Raw genomic sequence first — 13996 nt, 5'->3', positions numbered from 1 at the left:
CCGGCTGTGGGGCCGTTAGTAGTTGGGGGACCAACTCCTCATCTCCGCGGCTGCTGCGTGGGGCTGCCGTAGACCACACACCAGGGTGGGCGTGGCTGTATCCCGCCACAACAGTGTTTGAAGCAGGCAGCAGACGGGCCTCATCTGTGTCCTTACAGCATCTGTCTGTTTCATGTACTGGATTCTGATACGAAGGATCAAAACTTCCCTTGCTCGTTGTGGATTGTCTGTGTTCTCAGGACACGTTGCAGAAGATACCAGTACAGTTGTGTCTTTCTGTTTCTAGTCATTGTTCCCTATGAGGCATTTTGTCAGTGCTCCAGCTATCTGTTGCCACCATATTACTGTTTAACAGTCCACTCCTAGAGTCAGTGGCTCTAAATCAACCACCATTTACTTAGATCTGGTGCGTATACAGGAGCGATTTAGGCTGGGCACATCGAGCAGGTCTGGTCCTCCTGGGCGGCCCGCTCACCTATGTGGTGGCGGCCCATGTGGCTGGCCCAAGATGGACCCCTGGGGTAACTACCATAACTCAGCCTTTCCCCCGCCCTTCCTCCTCCTGCAGCCTGGCTGGTTAGAGCCTGTTCTGCATGTAGGTGGAGACCTGTAGGTGTTGGTGAAGCCCCTGCTGTTTGCACCACTGACTAATGCAGTTCACCTGACTGTCCTTGCCGGGGGCAGAGGCGGGGGCCCCAGTGCAGCCCTTGTACTCAGGGCCAGGGAGGACAGCAGCTGCAGTCTGGTCTTTTTCTTCTCAAAAAAAAAAAAAAAAAAAAAAAAAATATATATATATATATATATATATATATATATATATATATATATACACACACACACACACACACACATACACACACACACACACACACACACACACACACCATTCTTGGTTTTAATCCAAAATTGATGTGTTACTTTGTTTTGAGGGAAACTTTTCAGAATTACTTGAGAAATATAACTTAAAATGTTATAGTTAAAAATGAAAAATCGCCATCTATTCTATAGCACATTTTTTCCTTTCCCTAAAATGAAGGCTTTTTCGACCAGAAGTATCTCATGTGTCTTGTTACAATGACAAATCATTTACTACAATGAAAATAATAAAATGGGTAAAGTTAGTTTTTCTCAAATCAGCTTACTTAAATGAGAACGTGTGAGATTCCCAGTCGATGGCACAGTAGGATCCTGAGTTTACTTGCTCTCACGGACACAGCGAGGCTGCAGACAACATATATATAGAGCATCTCTCCTTCAGAAGGACCTGAACAGCTCTTCCAGGGACTGACATACAAAGAAAAGGCCACATCAAGGAGGGCAGGAGAGGCAGAGTTGAGCTCTGATTGGGACCCATGTCCAGCCCACAAGAAGGAAGGATACCACAGACCTGGAGAAAATACGTAGTGCATTTAGAATGTGTTTGAACCGAAGCCACGTCAACTTAAGATAGACTGCTGTATACATAGGGTGTTACGTGAATCTCACGTAACCAGAAACCAAAAACCTATGATAGCTACACAAAGAGAGAACAATCTAAACATAACAATAAAGAATGTCATCAAATCAGAAGAGAGCAAGAGAAGAAGAAAGGAACAGCGAATTATAAAAAACCAGAAAGCAGTGAACAAAATGGTCATAAGTATACCTAATCAATAATTACTTTAAATGTAAAGAGAATAAATAATACACAAGACAGAGGGCGATTGAATGGATAAAAAAGTAAGACTCATCATATGTTTCCTACCATACTCCCTTCAGACCCAAAGACAGACTGAAAGTGAGGGGTTGTAAAAAGATACTCCATGCAAATGGAAATGAAAAGAAAAGCTGGGATAGTAATACCTATATCAGACAAAACATACTTTAAGACAAAAACTAACAAGAGACAGCATTACATAAAGATAAAGGAGTCAATCTAACAGAGTGGATATGACAATTGTAAATATCTCTATATCCAACACAGGACCACCTAAACACACAAAGCAAATGTTGTAGACATAAAGGGAGAAAATGACAGCAATACAGTAATAGTAAGAGCCTTTCATAGCCCACTTACATCAGTGGATCAGATTATCTAGACAGAAAATCTAGACAGAAAATAAGGGAGGAATGGCTTGGAACAACACATTTTACCAGATGGATTTAATAGATATATACAGAACATCCTATCCAGAAGCAACAGAATATATAGTATTTTAGTGCACAGGGAACGTTCTGTAGGGTAGATCACGTTAGGCCACAAAACAAGTCTCGATAAATTAAAGACTGAAATCCTATCCAGCATCTTTTCAGGACACAGCAGTGTGAAACTAGAAATCAGTAACAGGGAAAGCGTGGAAAGAACACAAACACATAGAGGCTGAACAAACACATAGAGACTGAGCAACCAGTTGCTCAATGAGGAAATCAATGACATAAAAAAGGCCTTGATGAATGAAAATGAAAACACGATGTTCCAAGATAGCAAGATGCAGTAAAAGCAGTTCTAAGAGGGAAGTGTATAGCGAGACAGGCCTGCCTTGATGAACAAGAAAAATCTCAAACTGATCTTACACCTGAAGGAGATGGAAAAAGAACAAAAAGCCTAGTGTTAGTAGAAGGGGGAGAGGAAAGTAATAAAGATGAGCGTGCAAAGAAAGAAATACAGACAAAAAATACAATAGAAAATATAAACGATACTAAAAGCTGGTTCTTTGAAAAGATAAGCAACATTGATAAACTTTTAGCTACACTCATCAAGAAGAAACGAGAGAGAACTCAAATAAATCAGAAGTGAAGAGGAAAAGTTTACAACTGACACCACAGAAACACAAAGGATCATGAGACAACTACCAACAATTATGACCCAACAGTTGGACAGCCTACAGGAAATGGGTAAATTCCTGAAAATCTGGAAATCTACAATCTTCCAAGACTGAATCAGAAAGAAATGGAAAATCAGAATAGATGAATTACTACTAGTGAAATTGAATCAGTAATAAAAACTCCCAACAAACTAAAGTTTAGGGTTAGTTACCTTCACCATTGAATTCTTATAAACGGTCAAAGAACAGTTAACCTATTTTTCTCAAACTGTTCCAACAAATTGAAGGGGAAGGAACACTTCCAAATTCATTCTATGAGGCCAACATGACCTTGATACCAAAACCAAACACACCATTAAAAAAAAATTATAGGCCAATATCTCTGATGATAGCAAACCAAATTCAATATAGTCAGAGGACATATGCCACTATCAAGTGGAATTTATCCCAGAGATGTAAGGATGGTTTAATGTAGGCAAACTAATCAGCATGATATACCCCATTAACAAAATGAAGGCCACAAACCATCTGATCACCTCCATAGATGCAAAAAAGCATTTGACAAAGTCAGTGTCCATTTATGCTAAAAACACACAAACTGGATGTAAAGGAACGATACCTCAATATAATAAAGGGCTATATATGAACAAACCCACAGCTACACATATTCAATGTTTAAAAGCTGAAAACTTTTTCTCTAAGATTAGCAACTAGATAAGAATGCCTACTCTTGCCACTTTTATTCAATGCAGTACTAGAGGTATGAGCCACAGCAATTAGACAAGAAAAATAAAAGGCATCCAAATTAGTAAGGAAGGGGTCAAACTGTCACTGTTTCCAAGTGACACGATATATATATATATATATATATATATATATATATATATATATATATATATATATAATATAATATATATAGAAAACCCTGAAGACTCCACCAAGATGCTATTACAAGTAATAAATGTATGTTGCAGCATACAAAACTAATATATATCCAGAAATCTGTTGCAAATATATACACTAATAATAAACCAGTATAAAGAAAAATCAAGAAAAGAGTCCCATTTACAATAGCATCAAAAAAGAATAAAATATCTAGGAATAAATTTATCCAAGAAGGTGAAAGACCTATACTCTGAAAACTCGAAGACACTGATGAAAAAAATAGAAAATGACACAGATAAATGGAAAAACATACCATGTTTGTGGATTGGGAGAATTAGTACTGTTAGATGCCCATACACCCAATACAATCTAGATTTAATGCAATCCCTATTAAAGTAACAACAGCATTTTTCACAGAACTAGAACAAATGTCCTGAAATTTGTATAAAACTGGAAAAGACCCTAGATAGCCTAAGCAATTTTGAGAAAGAACAAAGCTGAAGACCTCACACCTACTGATTTCATGATATACTACAAAGCTACAGTAATCGAGAACAGAATGGTACCAGTGCAAAAACAGACACATAGATCAGTGGGACTTAATAGAGACACCAGAGCAAAGCCACACTTTTGTAGTCAATTAATCTATGACAAAGGGGATAGTTAATCAGTGACAATATACAATAGGGAAATGACAGTCTCTTCAACCAGTGGTGTTGAGAAAACTGGATAGCTACATGTAAATCAATGAACCTGAACCACTTTTTTTTTTTTTTTTACCCCATACAGAAAAATAACCTAAATGTTAAGACCTCTGAAACTCCTAAAAGGAAACGTGGGCTCTAACGTTTTGGATATCAGTCTTTGCAATGTTTCTGGATCTGTCTCCTTGGACAAGGGCAACAATAGCAAAAATAAACTATTGGGACTGTGTCAAAACAAAACGCTTTTGCACAGTAAAGGAAACCATCAACAAAATGAAAAGGTAGCCAATTTACTGAATGGTACAATATGTTTGCAAGTGATATATTCCCTAAGGGGTTAATAGCCAAAATATATAAACTCATACACCAAAGCAACACCAAAGCAACAACACCAAAGCAACAATATAATTAAAAAACGGGCAGCAGACCTCAGTAGACATCTTTCTAAAGTAGACCAACAGATAGCCAATCTATACGTGAAAATGTGCTCAACATCACTCATCATCAGGGAAATGCAGATCAGAACCACAATGAGATACACCTCACACGTGTCACCATGGGTAGTGTCGAAGAGAAAAGGGAACCTTCCTGCACTGTTAATGGGAATGTCGATTGGTAGAGCCAGTGTGGAAAACAGTATGGAGGTTCCTTTAAAAATTAAAAATACCATATGATCCAATAATCCCACTCGTGGGCATTCAAAGAAAATGAAAACACCAATTTAGAAAGGTATCTGCACTCCCATGTTTGTTGCATTATTTACAATAGCTGAGATATGGAAGCAACTCGAGTGTCCACCAATAGATGAATGGATAAAGTTCACCGATAGATGAATGGATAAACACTGGCTATTAGCCATAAAAAGGAATGAGATCTTGTTATTTGTGGCAGCACAGATGGACCTAGAGGCTATTCTGCTAAGTAGTCAGAGTTAGAGAAAGACATCTGCCTTTTACTTAGATGTTGAATCTAAGGCACAAGACGAATGAACAAACAAAACAAACAGACTCACGAATAGAACAAATGAGTGGTTCTCAGCAGTGGGAAGTGGGAGAAGGGATGAAGTCAGTGAAGGGGATGCAGATGTATAAACGTCCAGCTATAAAATAAGTAGGTCATGGGGTGTTACGTACAGCACAGAGAAAACCATCAATGATGATATAATAATTACGTATGGTAATGGATGGCCACTAGACCTATCGTGATCGCTTCATCGCGTGTGTAAACGTTAAGTCATGATGTTGCATGCTTGAAAGTGACATAACATTGTATGTCTCTGACTTCAATGAAGAAAACAATAAAAGGAGGGAAAAGGGAATATGTGATGTTGCGTCAGTAGACAGGCAAGCACTATTTCTGAAATGCTGATTTGTGCCGTTGTACTTTAAGTGTTGGCCGGGTGCCCTGTAAAGAACCAGTGTGTCAGTGAAATGAAAGGACTCACCAGCAGAAAAAGTAGACCCCGTAAGCAGGAGGGGTCCACAATACCGAGAGAATAAAAGCAATACGGCGATCCAATGTCTCCGATCCTGGAGGAAATAGAGGGATTCCTTTTAAATGAGGAGTGTGGCCTCGTTCTGAGACCAGCGTTGTGGGCGGATGGGGAAGGGGGTGCGGGAAGTAGACAGGACCCGTGCGGATGGAGAAACTGTGAATTGTAGTTTGCTGAGTGCCTACGTGAGGGCTGGAGAGGAGAGCCGCCTTGTAGACACGGGGTACAGGGGCCGTGCCACCAGGGTCGAGTGGTCTGGGTTGCGGGAGAGTTCAGTATTCTCCAGGGCTTCCTGGGCCAGGGTTGTGCCCTGGCCCTGGGGGCTGAGCTCCGGGCAGCCTCATTCCCCAGACCTCGAGATTTCCTGCAGCCACGTGCCACGGTGCAGATGCGACATCAGGGCGTGCAAGAGGGTCGCATGCGGAGAACGACTAAGGGAACGGCAAGGTTAAGTGGAAGGTTGGAGATCACCGGCCCCCTCCCGGATGTGGCTGAAGACCTCCAGCGGCAGGAAGACCAGACTGCGGAGGATGAGGAGGCTGAAGGACTGGGTGGGGGGGACGGACGGGAGGAGCCGGGGAGATGGGTGAACCCAGCCGGAGTGGGGCTGGCGCGTCCCTCAGGTGAGAATTCAGGGAGGCGGTTGCTGGCGTGGACGGAGAGGGGCCCAGCCTCTTCCCAGCCTTCAGGTTTGCCCCCCTCCCGAGGCTTTTGGTGCTCAGCCCTGGCGGCTTGCGTTCCTTGAGGAACAGCCGTCTGCCCCGTGTTTGCTCAGCCTCGAACTTACCCGGGTGCGTGTCGTACCTTCTTTTGCCAGCATTTTGCCTTCGGCATGTGCCTTCCGCCTTGCTCCTTTCATGCTGTGCCATTGCTGACTCCTGTGTGAGTTCTGGAGTAGTGTTATATTTTGGTCCTTAGCGCTTTTCTTAGCTGCAGGGCTCCTTTACGTTCTGGTCTCCTGATTTATCTTCGCCCCTTTGAGTCTCATGTATTGATTTCACGTCTTGTCTAAATTATGGGAACTTTCCCATTAGTTCTCGCACTGGGCTTCCTTCCTTGAAGAGTGGTGTCTCAGGCACACCCCGTGCTTTTGCTGTCCTCCGCGGGTGGCTTGTGTGGTTTGCCTGGAGGAGCGAGGAGGCTGGCGGGTTTCTGTAGCGTTACCATGCCGGGTCTCTTTCATCGCCCGGGAGCCTCTGTTGGGATTGTTGCCCTGCACGGGGAGGGGCGCTGCACAGCGAGGGACGGTTGTGTTGAGGGCTGAGTATTGCCTGTGCTCCTGTCATCCGAGAGCATGGGAGGAGGGAGCAGGGGTGGCAGGATCCCCCCCCCCCCCCAGGAGCTGGAGGTGGTCCGCTTGCAGCTGTGTAGAAGGCCTTCCCCAGGCTCCCCTCCCCCCTTATCAGGGCCATAGCTGTTTCCGTTTTATCACTTGTTCCCCGCCTAGGGACAGAGGGCAGGGCTCTGCTCGTGCCCTACCCCCTGCCCCCCACGGTGTCCCACCTGCGGCCCCTGTATCACTGTTGGCAGCTGGAGATAGAAAGGATGGGCGGGGCACCTGGGTGGCTCCCTTGATTGAGCCTCCAACTTCAGCTCAGGTCATGATCTTGTGGTTTGTGAGTTCGAGCCCCGCGTCGGGCTCTGTGCTGACAGCTCAGAGCCTGGAGCCTGCTTCAGATTCTGTCTCCCTCTCTCTCTGCCCCTCACCGGCTTATGCTCCGTTTCTCTCTCTCTCAGAAATAAACAAACATTAAAAAATAAAGGATGGGCATATTCCATGGTGTGCGCATGTGTGTGCCGGGAGGGCAGGGCTGGGGAGCCTTGGAACGAGGGGGGCAGGGGGAGCGGCCAGCTGGGATCGCGTGCTGGCCCCATGTCTGCTGACCCTGACTTGGGGCCTGTTTCCCTGTCTGCATGAAGGGTGCTGAGGGTCCTGCTTCCTAAGGGGTGGGAAGGACTCGATGTGCTAATACCTGTAAGTCACACGGGACCAGGTTGCTGCTCTTTAGGGCTGATGTTTGCTCCCTGTAGGGACTCTGTACACCGCTCCCCTGGGCACTTCTCCCACTCACTTACCCTGACCCCTCTGATCTTGTTTCCTTTATGTTCACATTTGCCTTTTTTTTCATGGAATTCTTGTGGGTCTTTGAAGGTAATTACTGGTTAGGTAATCAGGATCATTTCTGCCTCCTGCCTCCAGACTGCCTCTCTCCTCAGATGCAAGCCAGAGTGGCATCTCACTGCTCTGTGGGACAGGCGGCTGAGAAGAGCGGCCTGGCTCTCAGAAAGTCTCCGCTTTTTAATTTGTCATGGGGCTGCCTTCACACTCCTGTGCTTATGCGGAAGAGGGGCTGTGACAGCTCCGAGGCCGTCTCGCCCGTGCACCGCTGCGGGCTGCGTGGCCCGCAGGTGACGTGTGTCGTGTGCGTCCCCTGGCCTGCTGTGCCGTGATCACGCCGTAAGGTGGTGGTGCTGCTTCTGCCTCAGTGCTGTTTCCCCTCACGTTTTCTGCCCCCTCACTGAGCTTTCCACTAACTTTTCTTGCGTTTTAAAGAAAGAGTCTAGGAGTTAGCCGTGAGCTAGCCAAGTATCTGTCCTAGAAAATTCTGCTGTATGTATTTGAAATGTGTTATCAATGCATATGATGTTTCCAGTGTTTAAAGAGTTTTCCATTTAAAATACTGACGAAATGGCCTAATTTTAATGTTTGCATCTCCGACTTAATTTTCCCAAGGAACATCTTTGTCAATCCATTGTTGACATAAGCCATATTTCACACGATTGTAAAAGAACTTTGTTCTCTCTAGGAGGGCAGTAATTAACTGCTGTCGTGTCTGAAAGTGCCGTCCGCGTGTTCTACCGGAAGGCGGAGAGGACAGGCTTGCCCCTCCGGAGCCTCCCGTGTGCAGTGTGTAATGAGCAGGACTCTGGGAGAGGGTGAGGGGAGCCGCTAGCCCATCTTCTCTGGGGACTTCACCTACGTCCTCGGCAGCGTACCCGGGAAGCCAGCTGTGAGGCTTGGGGAGAAAAGGAAAGAGCATCGGCATTTAGCCAAGTTAATTTCAGATACATTTTACATCCATCTGAGCCTCAGGGTACTTTAAAGTACGAACCTGTAATAAATATATAAAACCCCCTGGATTAAACCTGCACCTGACGTTTCTGTGCATTTGTGAGCAAGCCAGCGACCAGGAGCATCGCACGTAACCAGGAAGTCTGTGGGTGTGGTGTTGGGGTGTTACTCCAATATTTTATTGTGACGGTTTTGTCATTTTAATTGGTATTCTGTTAATACGGTACAACGAACGTTGGGAAAATACATAACAGATAATTGTTATGAATTAGCCCAGCCGAACACGGCAACGTCAGAGCTGTGGGCAAACGCACGTGAGCTGCTACGATGTGCTGTGGGTAGTTGTTGCTGGTGGACTAAGGGGTTGTGGTCGCGGGGTAGGGGGTTTGTTTTATTTTGTTTCGGGTGTAGGGAGAAGGTTGCTTGTTTCCGACAGGATTTCTGTCTCACAGCAGGAGTTAGAGTTACGAGAACCCGAACCGGGTATTGGATACATCTTACAAAAATAATGTGTTTCCAGTAAGTCAGAGTTGCTTCATCCTCCTCGGATACGCGCTCAAGAATGGCTCATTCCCCTTTGTTAATAGGAAACAGTTGTCAACTGGTTCCCTAAGTAACAAAATCTTCCTGTACCGTCATTTCACGGACCGCTTGGCTGTTCTCCCGATAAGGAGTAATAATGCTAATTAGTTATCTTTATGGTTTCAGCCACTGTGAAACACCATGTCTGTTTTATTTTGCTGTTTGTTTTCTGTTCAAAATGGAAAAAGAAGAAGCTGTTCCTCCCAGGGGACCTCAAAGTGCAGGGGTGAAGGGCTGGCCGCGCTGGCCCAGCACCCTCCTCGCTGGATGTGTGCCGATGCTCACCCCCACCGGTCCCGGGCGTCTGGCCTCTTCCTGCCGGGAGAGCCCTGAGGCCCGCAGGGTCAGGTGGCGGCGGGCCCGCGTTGGCCGCACAAGGGGAGGGGGCCGTACCTAGGTGGAAGGAGGACCCGAGCCTTCGGTCCGGGGACCTTGACGGAAATCCGTTTCCCCGCGGCAGCACGGTGCGGTGGGAACTGACCGCCGTGCACTCTTGTTCTGACGCTCCCTGCCATCGGTCACGGCCTGGTACCAGCAGCTGGTCTTTCCTTCCTTCCGGTCATCCAGGTGCGTTCCTGCGCTAACTCCCTCCAAGACTTTGCCCTGCCACAGTTAGCTCTTCGAGGAGCCGTGCCTCTTCTGTCTCGGAGAGGGGGCGGCTCGCCGTCGGGAGAAGCAGGTGGGCCGCAGGACCAGACTCCCCTCGTTCACCCACTGCTCTGCCTAGTGGGCATGAGTTACCCTCCTGAGCCTTTGGTCCTCCCATTTGTCAGATGAGGACTGATGATCGTTGCGGCCTCGGGATTCTTGCGAAAGTAAGTAATGATGTGTTAAATTACGCAGTGCCTGATGTGTTCTCACTAAATGTGGTTATTTATTCCATCAATCATGGTTCTGCTGTGCCGGAATCTTTAAATTTTTACCATGTGACCTGCTTTTGATGAGGGAAAACAAAGTATTCGGATCTTTGTGCCCACTCCATTATTTAGTCATTTTGTCAAATATTTGTGTATGTTGTTTCATTTATCAATGAGAGTTTACAGGGTCCTTATCCAGAGAGAAAACGTGTGCACATTGAGGATTCTTGTGTCCTCAGCCCTTTCTGAGACCCTCATCTAATGAAGTGGTCAAGGTGCAATTTGTACGAAACACCAGAGTGTCCTCTCTTTTTGTTGATACAGTTAAATTAACACTTTTTAGAAAGGCTAGAAGCGCCGGTGATGTGTGGGTGTTGCTCGCTCTACTTCTGACCGTAGTTGGCAAAGACTGTTTTTCACGGGACGAGCTTTCCAGAAGGAACGTCTTCCATATTATACTCTCTCCACTTTGCCCCCTTTGTTATTTTCTAAAGATAATGGTTAACATGTTCTGTTCATCTCTTCCTTGAGTTTGAAAGACTGGAGGATGATTTTAGAGTTTTGGAAAATGCTGTGTTAATGTGCTCTGGAAAAATGCGCCTGGGCAGATGGGCAGAAGAAGAGATGGCTTTTACATCGCGGGCTGTGCACTCGAGCCTCGTGCCTGTGCTTGGCAGCCTCTAAGTGCCCACTCCACGTGGGGCCCCTTCCCTCGTGAGGCCTGGGCGTATCGATGGCCCAAAGAATGTGGCAGAAGGCACGGGAAATCGCCTCCCAGGTCCGTCTTGCGTCTGCTCTCTGGAGTCGTCACCCTGGGAGAGCCACTTGCCAGGCTGAGAGGAAGCCCCACGGAGTGGCCGCTGGGGAGCGGGACCCACAGGCCAACAGTGGCTCAAGTGAGCCTAGACCCCGTGGAGTGGCTCCTGGGAGGCGGGACCCACAGGCCAGCAGTGGCTCGAGTGAGCCTAGACACCCCGGCCGTTGCTACCACGTGATCACGTGACGATGCCTGGATTCCTGACCCACGGAAACTGCACACGACTAAATGCTTGCTGTTCTAAGCCACTGAGTTCTCCGGTAACTTGGAACATGCATTTAACTTGTAACCGAAGTTCTTACGGAATCGGTGCCGGTAATGAAACAGTCTCTCCTAAAGCACAGACCGCGTGGTTTATGCTTTGCCACATTTGCCATTCTTTTGCCTTAGGGAATATTATCACATAACTGTTCTCCATGTTTATGAGGTTTGTTTTAAAGCATAATATGGTAAATACAACTCAAAAAGAGGTGGAATTTAGTGGTATCTGTAGATAGCAAACCATTAAATTTGGTATCTTATTTCAGTAATCACGTGGCTCACCGCAGGGGGTAAACATGACACGTTGTCTTTTTAGTAAATATCGCTACGTTAAAGAAAACCAGGAGGTTTCATTAGGGTGGCCATGTCTGTACATACATGCGTGTGTATTCTCACTTGACGCCATAATTACATACCTGTGAGTGGTCTCAGGAAGGAAGGGATACGCAGCCCAGCTGTAATCCTTGAGATGTACTTGCACTCGCAGGACTTGAACCGACTGTATTTATCTTCTATAACATACCGTCTGTATAACTAGCCAGGGATTGAAGCAGAGAAGACGTAACCCTGTACAACGGTTGCAGCGTCCTATGACGGATAGCACAGAATATTCACCGTAGGGAGACTTCTGTTCCCGCAAGAGTAGTAACTTGATACGTGGCTGGACGTCAGCGTACGGAAGAGTCCGCTGGCTCGCTTCCTTCCGCGGCCTTCGTTTTCTCTGAGCCGTCCCCGGGTTTAACTTCAGGCGGGCCTGTGGTGTTTGCGTCCGGTTTGCGGACACCCACTTTTCTTGCAGGTGGGAGGATCGTTTAGTCTCTGGCCGTCTCCCTTCTCACTACCGAGACCGTCGCTGGGCGTGGGCTGCCTCGTTTCTCCCTTTGCGCGAAGCGCCGTCCTCCCGCCCGACGGGGAGCCGTGGGGTGGGGGGCGCGGGCAGGAGTCGTGGCGACCGGGTGCCCGTGCCGCGGCGGCGCCGTGCCCGTGCAAGTGAGCCGCAGATCCTATCACGGTCTCTTGGGTTTTGCAACCGAAACAAGCGTCGCGACCGAAGAGGGGCTCCCGGGAGGCCGAAGGGACAGGGGAGCCTGACCCGCGCGGTCCAGGGCCGTGGCTGCGGACCGCGGGTGCCGTTTCCAGTTGGACGGAGACGGACGGCGCCTCGAGCCTCGGCCGCGCCCGTCACGTCACGTCACGTCACGTCACGTCACGTCTGGAGAGCGAAGGCGCGCTGGGTGGCGGGTGACTCCCGTCTGGGACAGCCCCAACGCACGCCACCTCCGCCGGCACGGGTGGCGCTGTCGGGCAGCGCGGCTGTTGGCGGCCTTGCCCGAAGTCCCGCCCGAGTGGGGGACCCCGGCCGTTCCCTTCTTTCTTCCGTCGCTCCGCGCGTGACTCGGCTGGCGGGCCGGCACCTCCTCGCTCTGGCCGGAGCCGGTTGCCGGCCGCTCGTCCGCGCCGCGTTCGGGGACGCGTGCGGGCGGAGGCCTCCGCCGCCCCTCCGAGCCGCCCCTGCCTCAGGCCGAGCGCCCGGGCTCAGAGCCCCCGCGGCCGCCGCGAGGAGCGGAGGGGCCCGCGGCGGCCCGACGCGGGCGGATGCCCGCCGAGGCCGTCTTCAGTTGGTTTCGCAAAGTAAGCTCTTGCGTTTCGTCTGCTGTAGCACGACGCGGTCTTTAAAAGTTAAAAAAACTCGTGCTTCAAATATTGGTTGGAAAAATTGCACGTAAACACTGAAAAGAAGCATAATTTTCTTTCTTTAAAAAATTTTTGAATGTTTTTATTTATTTTTGAAGGAGAGAGAGAGAGACAGAGCATAAGCGGGGTTGGAACAGAGAAACGGAGACACAGAATCCGAAGCAGGCTCCAGACTCTGAGCTGTCAGCACGGAGCCCGACGCGGGGCTCGAACTCACGAACCGTGAGATCGTGACCTGAGCCGAAGTCGGACGCTCGACCGACTGAGCCACCCAGGCGCCCCTGTAATTTTTTTCTTCATGAAAAAAACCTTTGCATCTCTGTGTCTCTAACAGTGATGGACTTAATTTTCAGGAAAGCTTTCTAGAATGCATATTAATGAAAGCTTTATCACAAAGGTTTTAATTTGTCCCCAGTCAGCTTAATTGGCGCTGGAAAACGATTTTTGATATCCAGCCTTTCTTCCCTGACCCAGTTCTTAAACGTTTTAAGCTTTGGGGTTCCTGGGTGGATCAGTTGGTTAAACATCCGACTTAAGCTCAGGTCATGATCTCACGGTCTGTGGGTTCGAGCCCCACGTCGGGCTCTGTGCTGACAGCTCAGACCCCGCTTCAGATCCTCTGTCTCCCTTTCTCTCTGCCCTTTGCATGTGCTTTCTCTCTCTCAATAATAAAATAAACATTAAAGAAAAGTTTTTAACTTTTGCTAAATGCTCCTTTAGGATAAACCACATAAGCCCAAACTGATGTATTTCTGTTAGTTTTTGCTTGGCTTTCCCTGCTTAGGGTTTTCCTCTCACTTACCCCTTACTTCTTCCAGTGTGTGTG

At 47.6% G+C, this 13996-nt stretch overlaps 1 protein-coding gene and 1 long non-coding RNA gene across 18 annotated transcripts in view; one reads left to right on the top strand and one right to left on the bottom strand.

Annotated features, from left to right (window-relative positions):
- LOC123381670 overlaps positions 1–13058 on the bottom strand; it is a 71033-nt gene extending 57975 nt beyond the window's left edge. The window contains exon 1 of one of the 6 annotated variants that reach the window (XR_006588958.1): positions 9934–13058. This is a non-coding gene — a long non-coding RNA (uncharacterized LOC123381670). The remainder of the gene's footprint in view (positions 1–9933) is intronic. The other 5 variants (XR_006588959.1, XR_006588963.1, XR_006588960.1 and 2 more) reach the window with 5 other exon arrangements.
- AUH (AU RNA binding methylglutaconyl-CoA hydratase) overlaps positions 1–13996 on the top strand; it is a 362269-nt gene that overhangs the window by 129493 nt on the left and 218780 nt on the right. The gene's annotated exons all lie outside the window — the stretch shown is intronic.

The sequence above is a fragment of the Felis catus genome, chromosome D4 (genome assembly GCF_018350175.1).
Source record: "Felis catus isolate Fca126 chromosome D4, F.catus_Fca126_mat1.0, whole genome shotgun sequence".
Classification (NCBI taxonomy): domain Eukaryota; kingdom Metazoa; phylum Chordata; class Mammalia; order Carnivora; family Felidae; genus Felis; species Felis catus.
The sequence above is the reverse complement of the archived record's forward strand: the minus strand, read 5'-3'. Positions and strand labels throughout refer to the sequence as shown.